At 48.4% G+C, this 5,670-nt stretch overlaps 1 protein-coding gene across 1 annotated transcript in view; it reads left to right on the forward strand.

The window, feature by feature from the left end:
• The first annotated feature begins 1,731 nt into the window (after positions 1-1,731).
• Positions 1,732-5,670, forward strand: part of CCDC130 (coiled-coil domain containing 130) — a 25,973-nt gene continuing 22,034 nt past the window's right edge. The window contains exons 1-2 of the mRNA XM_032265712.1: positions 1,732-1,877; positions 2,124-2,234. The gene's annotated coding sequence lies outside the window, so the exon portion shown is untranslated. The remainder of the gene's footprint in view (positions 1,878-2,123; positions 2,235-5,670) is intronic.

A 5,670-nucleotide genomic window follows, 5' to 3' on the forward strand; every position in this document is an offset into this window, starting at 1 on the left:
CTGAGGTCAGGAGTTCAAAACCAGCCTTGACTAACATGGTGAAACCCCATCTCTATTAAAAAAAAAAAATTAATGTAAAACAGCCAATCGCAAAAAAAAGGCTCAAAATATTTCCTCCTTTATGCCTTATAAACTTGCCCTAACTGATGTAAGAGAACTTGTTATTACTTGAAGTCGTGAAGTTTCCCAGATCAAGACATGTACTTGCTGTATGACAAAGAACTTTTAAATTTTTTTCTAACTGTATCCAATTTTATATATATATATATATACATTTTTTTTTTTTTTTGAGACAGAGTCTTGCCCTATCACCCCAGCTGGAGTGTGGTGGCTGATCTCGGCTCACTGAAACCTCTGCCTCCTGGGTTCGAGTGATTCTTAAGCCTCAGCCTCCTGAGTATCTGGGATTACAGGCACCCGCCACCATGCCAGGCTAATTATTATATTTTAGGTAAAGACAGAGTATTACTATGTTGGCCGAGCTGGTCTCGAACTCCTGACCTCAGGTGATCCACCCACCTCAGCCTCCCAGAGTGCTGGGATTACAGGCATGAGCCACGGCACCTGGCCTGATTATACTTTGACACCAAAAGTATCGTGCGCAGGAAGACAGCTGGCACACACAGAAGCTTCATGCAAACAGAATAAAGCATCCTCTCTAAAAGACAAATTAGAAGAAGGTGCCCTATCTTTCAACTTGCAGAACACAGCCTAACCTGGACTTCAGCCCCATTCTCACGCTCTCAGCCAAGCACGCTTGTTCAGTTGACAACCTACACAACAGTACACAGTGGCCCTGACTATGTCTGTATGCAACAACAAAAACAACAGCCCGGGCGCGGTGGCTCATCCCTATAATCCCAGCACTTTGGGAGGCCAAGGCAGGCGGATCACAAGGTCAGAAGTTCGAGACCAGCCTGGCCAATATGGTGAAACCCGTCTCTACTAAAAATACAAAAATTAGCTGGGCTGGTGGTGGGCGCCTGTAGTCCCAGCTGCTCAAGAAGCCGAGGCAGGAGAATCGCTTGAACCCAGGAGGCAGAGGTTTGAATGAGCCGAGATCGCTCCACTGCGCTTCAGCCTGGGCGACAGAGCAAGACTTCTCAAAAAAAAAAAACATAAACAAAGCAAAAAAATAAAGTGAAGCGCAAAGAGGATCCGGTATCCAAATGTGTTTTATATAAAATGAATCGTTTTCAGTACACTGAGGAAGTTTTCTATTTAAAGAAATCCTGCTGTGAACTCTTGTGAAGAATGTTTTCCTAATGGAATTAGTCGCCAAGTGAGTCATTTCTGCAAACTTCAGGCTTGAGGTTTTGCCTAAGCAAGATCTGGCCGGAGAAGTGAGACAAATTATAGATACTGCTAATAAAATACAGAGTACTCAAAGGCAAAAGAGGAAAGGAAAAAAAAGGACACGTGTATGTGAACTGAATTGACACAGTGGTCTCCACCAGCGCCTAATCATGGACGAGATCCTCCTGTTTGTGCTTGTCCTTTGATCGACACACGCTTCAAGTCAGCTTCTGTCCTCTGTCCAAATGGGGAGGGAACGAACTAACAACAATTAAGAGAAGGTTGGCCCAGTGAAAGCAAGGTGCCATTAAAGAGCCAAATAAAGGCGTGGCCACGTTCTGGCCCCGCCCCTCCCCGGTCTCCCTGACAACCGCGCCGGCGTCTGGGCGGAGCTTCGGTCTCAGCCAGCCTCCCACAGGCCACTCCCACACATGCCGCGGGCTGAACCCCAACTCGGAGAGCCTTGCTCAGCGACGAATTAGGATCCGGGGGGCCCAGGACAGATAAGAAAACTTGTCTGGGTGCCCACTTGGTCCTGAGCGCTCTTGGGAGGGCTCTGGAAAAGACCATCGCCTTGCAGGGTAGCTCCCTCCCTCAAAGGTTCGAATCATGGTCCAGTTCTCTGGTCTCCCAGCCTCAATTTCTCCATTTGTAGGAAAGGGGTTCACAACCTCTATCTCAGAGGCGGCTTTGAGGATTCAGAGAACTCAGAAGAGGGTAGCTCTGTGGTGAGCGCTGGGTACAACTTCGGGGTGGGAGTGGTGGGGCAAAGGGTTGGTCCCCCCACAACAGCCCAAGGAGGTATTATTATGGTCCTTATTTTACAGGGAAGGAAACTGAGGTCCAGAAAAGTTATGACTCTCCCCAAGGGGCTTGCCTGGCAGGACATGAAGGGGAAGGGGCCTGCCGTGGGGTAACCCTCACTGGAGAATCCAGAGGTGGGAACCATCACACCTAGCTAAATTTTGTATTTTAGTAGAGGGGGGTTTCACCATGTTGGCCAGACTGGTCTTGAACTCCTGACCTCAAGTAATCCACCTGCCTCTTCCTCCCAAAGTGCTAGGATGACAGCTGTGAGCCACTGTGGCTGGCCTAAAAAAAATGCATACCTTTTGAAACAATACTTTTGCTAGAAAATTCTTAAGTCAACTTGGCATCTCCATCTTAGTCAAAGGGCCCATTAACTTCCTGTTCAAACTGAGCTCCTATTTTGATTTCTGGGTTTCTTTTTATTTATTTATTTATTTATTTTAAATTTATTTGAGATGGAGTTTTGCTCTTGTTGCCCAGAAGTGCAATGGGGCGATCTCGGCTCACCGCAACCTCCACCTCCTGGGTTCAAGCAATTCTCCTGCCTCAGCCTCCCAAGTAGCTGGGATTACAGGCATGTGCCACCTCGCCCAGGTAATTTTGTATTTTCGGTAGAGATGGGATTTCTCCATTTTGGTCAGGCTGATCTCGAACTTCTGACCTCAGGTGATCTGCCTGTCTCGGCCTCCCAAAGTGCTGAGATTACAGGCATGAGCCAGCACACCCAGCCCATTTCTGGATTTCTTAATCATGGCACTACTGGCATTCAGGGCCAGATCATTGTTCGTAGTAAAAAGGCTGTCATGTGCACTGTCAGAAATTGAGCAGCAAATCCAACCTCTACTCATTAGACACCAGGAACACTCCCTCCCAGTCCAAGTTGTCACAACCAAAAATGTCTCCAGACGTTGCCCCTGGAGGTTTCAAGATGGCTCCTGTTGAGAGACACTGGCCATGAGCCAAGAATTAAAAGAGATAAATCAGTTTGTTTTCACTAAACAGATTTGAATTCTTGATTTGATTTTATTTTGAGAGGCAGGATGTCACTTTGTCCCCTGGGTTGGAGTACAGTGGTGCAATCATGACTCACTGTAGCCTCCAATTCCTGAGCTCAAGGAATCCTCCCACCTCAGCCTCCCTCATAGCTGGGATTATAGGCATGCATCAACCTCACTTGGCTTATTTTTGTATTTTTTGTAGAGATGGGGTCTCACTATGTTGCCCAGGCTAGTCTCAAATTCTTGGCCTCAAGAGATCCTCTCACCTCAACCTTCCAAATTGTTGAGATTCCGGGTGTGAGCCATCATGCCTGGTCTTGAATTCTTTAACCATTTTCCTCTACCAGAAAGTATACACTGTATTAATTCTCTCACTGTAGAGATTCTTTTTATTTCGCGGCAGAGTCTCACTCTGTCACCCAGGCTGGAGTGCAGTGGCGCAATCTCGACTCACTGCAACCGCCGCCTCCCAGGTTCAAGCAATTCTCCTGCCTCAGCCTTCCAAGTACCTGGGATTACAGGACCGTGCCACCACGCCCAGCTAATTGTGTTTTTAGTAGAGACAGGGTTTCACCATGTTAGCCAGGATGGCCTCGATCTCCTGACCTCATGATCCACCGGCCTTGGCCTTCCAAAGTGCTGGGATTACAGGTGTGAACCACCGCACCCGATCTTTTTTTTTTTCCAAGACAGGTTCTCTATCACCCAGCCTGGAGTGCAGTGCTGCAATCATAGCTCACTGCAGCCTCACCCTCCTGGGCTCAAAGGGTCCTCTCACCTCAGCCTCATGAGTACTGGGATTACAGGTGTGCCCTACCATGCACAGCTAATTGGTTTTGGTTTTAGTTTTGGTTCTCTTTGTATAGCTGTGCTTTGTTGCCCAGGCTGGTCTCAAACTCCCTGGGGCTCAAGTAATCCTTCCACCTCAGCCTCCCAAAGTGCTGGGATAACAGGCATAAGCCTCTGCACCCGGCTGAGATTCTTAAAATAGCCACATTTTCTGGAAACTGCTTGACCTAGTTGGATTATATGGAACACACTGGATGATTGTAATCAGCAGTTTAACTGTGGATTACAGTTTAACAGTGGATCTAGCCCTGGCAAAGAATCAAGAGGCCTCAGTGGGGCGCGGTGGCTCACGCCTGTAATCCCAGCACTTTGGGAGGCCACGGTGGGCGGATCACCCGAAATCAGGAGTTCAAGACCAGCCTGACCAATATGGTGAAACCCCATCTCTACTGAAAATCAAAAAAATTAGCCAAGTGTGGTGGCACGCGCCTGTAATCCCAGCTACTCGGGAGGCTGAGGCAGGAGAATCGCTTGAACCCAGGAGGTGGAGGTTGCAGTGTGCCGAGATCGTGCCATTGCACTCCAGCCTGGGCAACAGAGCCTCCTGGACGACAGAGCGAGACTCTGCCTCAAAAATCAGGAGACTTGAGTCTGTCCCCAGTTCTGCCATTACAAGCTCTGTGACACTATCACTTAACTTTTTTTTTTTTTTTTTTTTTTTGAGACGGAGTTTCGCTCTCGTTACCCAGTCTGGAGTGCAATGGCGCGATCTTGGCTCACCGCAGCCTCTGCCTCCTGGGTTCAGGCAATTCTCCTGCCTCAGCCTCCTGAGTAGCTGGGATTACAGGCACGTGCCACCATGCCCAGCTAATTTTTTGTATTTTTAGTAGAGACGGGGTTTCACCATGTTGACCAGGATGGTCTCGATCTCTTGACCTTGTGATCCACCCTCCTCGGCCTCCCAAAGTGCTGGGATTACAGGCGTGAGCCACCGCGCCCAGCCCTATCACTTAATTTTTCCCTGGACTTGTTTTCCCCTCTGTCAAATGAGGATGTTGAGGTGATTTCTAAGGACTTGGAAACGCCCAGATTCAGTGGGCAAGGTGGCTCATGCCTATAATCCCAGCACTATGGGAGGCCAAGGTGGGCGGATCATGAGGTCAAGAGATCAAGACTATCCTGGCCAACATGCTGAAATCCCATCTCTACTAAAAACACAAAAAATTAGCTGGGCGTGGTGGTGCATGCCTGTAATACGAGCTACTCAGGAGACTGAGGCAGGAGAATCGCTTGAACCCAGAAGGAGGCTGCAGTGAGCCGAGATCACAACACTGCATCCAACCTGGCAACAGAGTGAGACTCCGTCTCAAAAAAAATAAAATAAAATAAATGCCCAGGTTCTGTAGGATGCTCCCTCCCCTCCCCAATCAGAAATGATCTAAGCCGCCCAGCTACCCCTCCCAATGCCCTGTCTTCTTTTTTGTTTCCCAGCTCCCCAGCCCGGTTCCCTAAACACATCTTTCAGTCAGCTCTTCCAAGCTGTTGTTACCACTCAGACAAACTCATGATTATTCCTGATTCTAACGAGTAAATTATGGTGGTATTTAACACAGCAGTGGAGCAGTGGCAGGGCTCCTTTGTGGGAAATTATTGTGTTTAAGCACAAGACACCCTGGGGTTTGCCTGCAGAAAAATTAAATTTAAAACTGGCCTCGGGCCAGATGAGGTGGCTCATGCCTGTAATCCTGGCATTTTGGGAGGCTGAGGTGGGTGGCTC

Source organism: Sapajus apella, unplaced genomic scaffold, assembly GCF_009761245.1.
Source record: "Sapajus apella isolate SASKATOON/1434 unplaced genomic scaffold, GSC_monkey_1.0 scaffold152, whole genome shotgun sequence".
NCBI classification, from domain to species: Eukaryota; Metazoa; Chordata; class Mammalia; order Primates; family Cebidae; genus Sapajus; species Sapajus apella.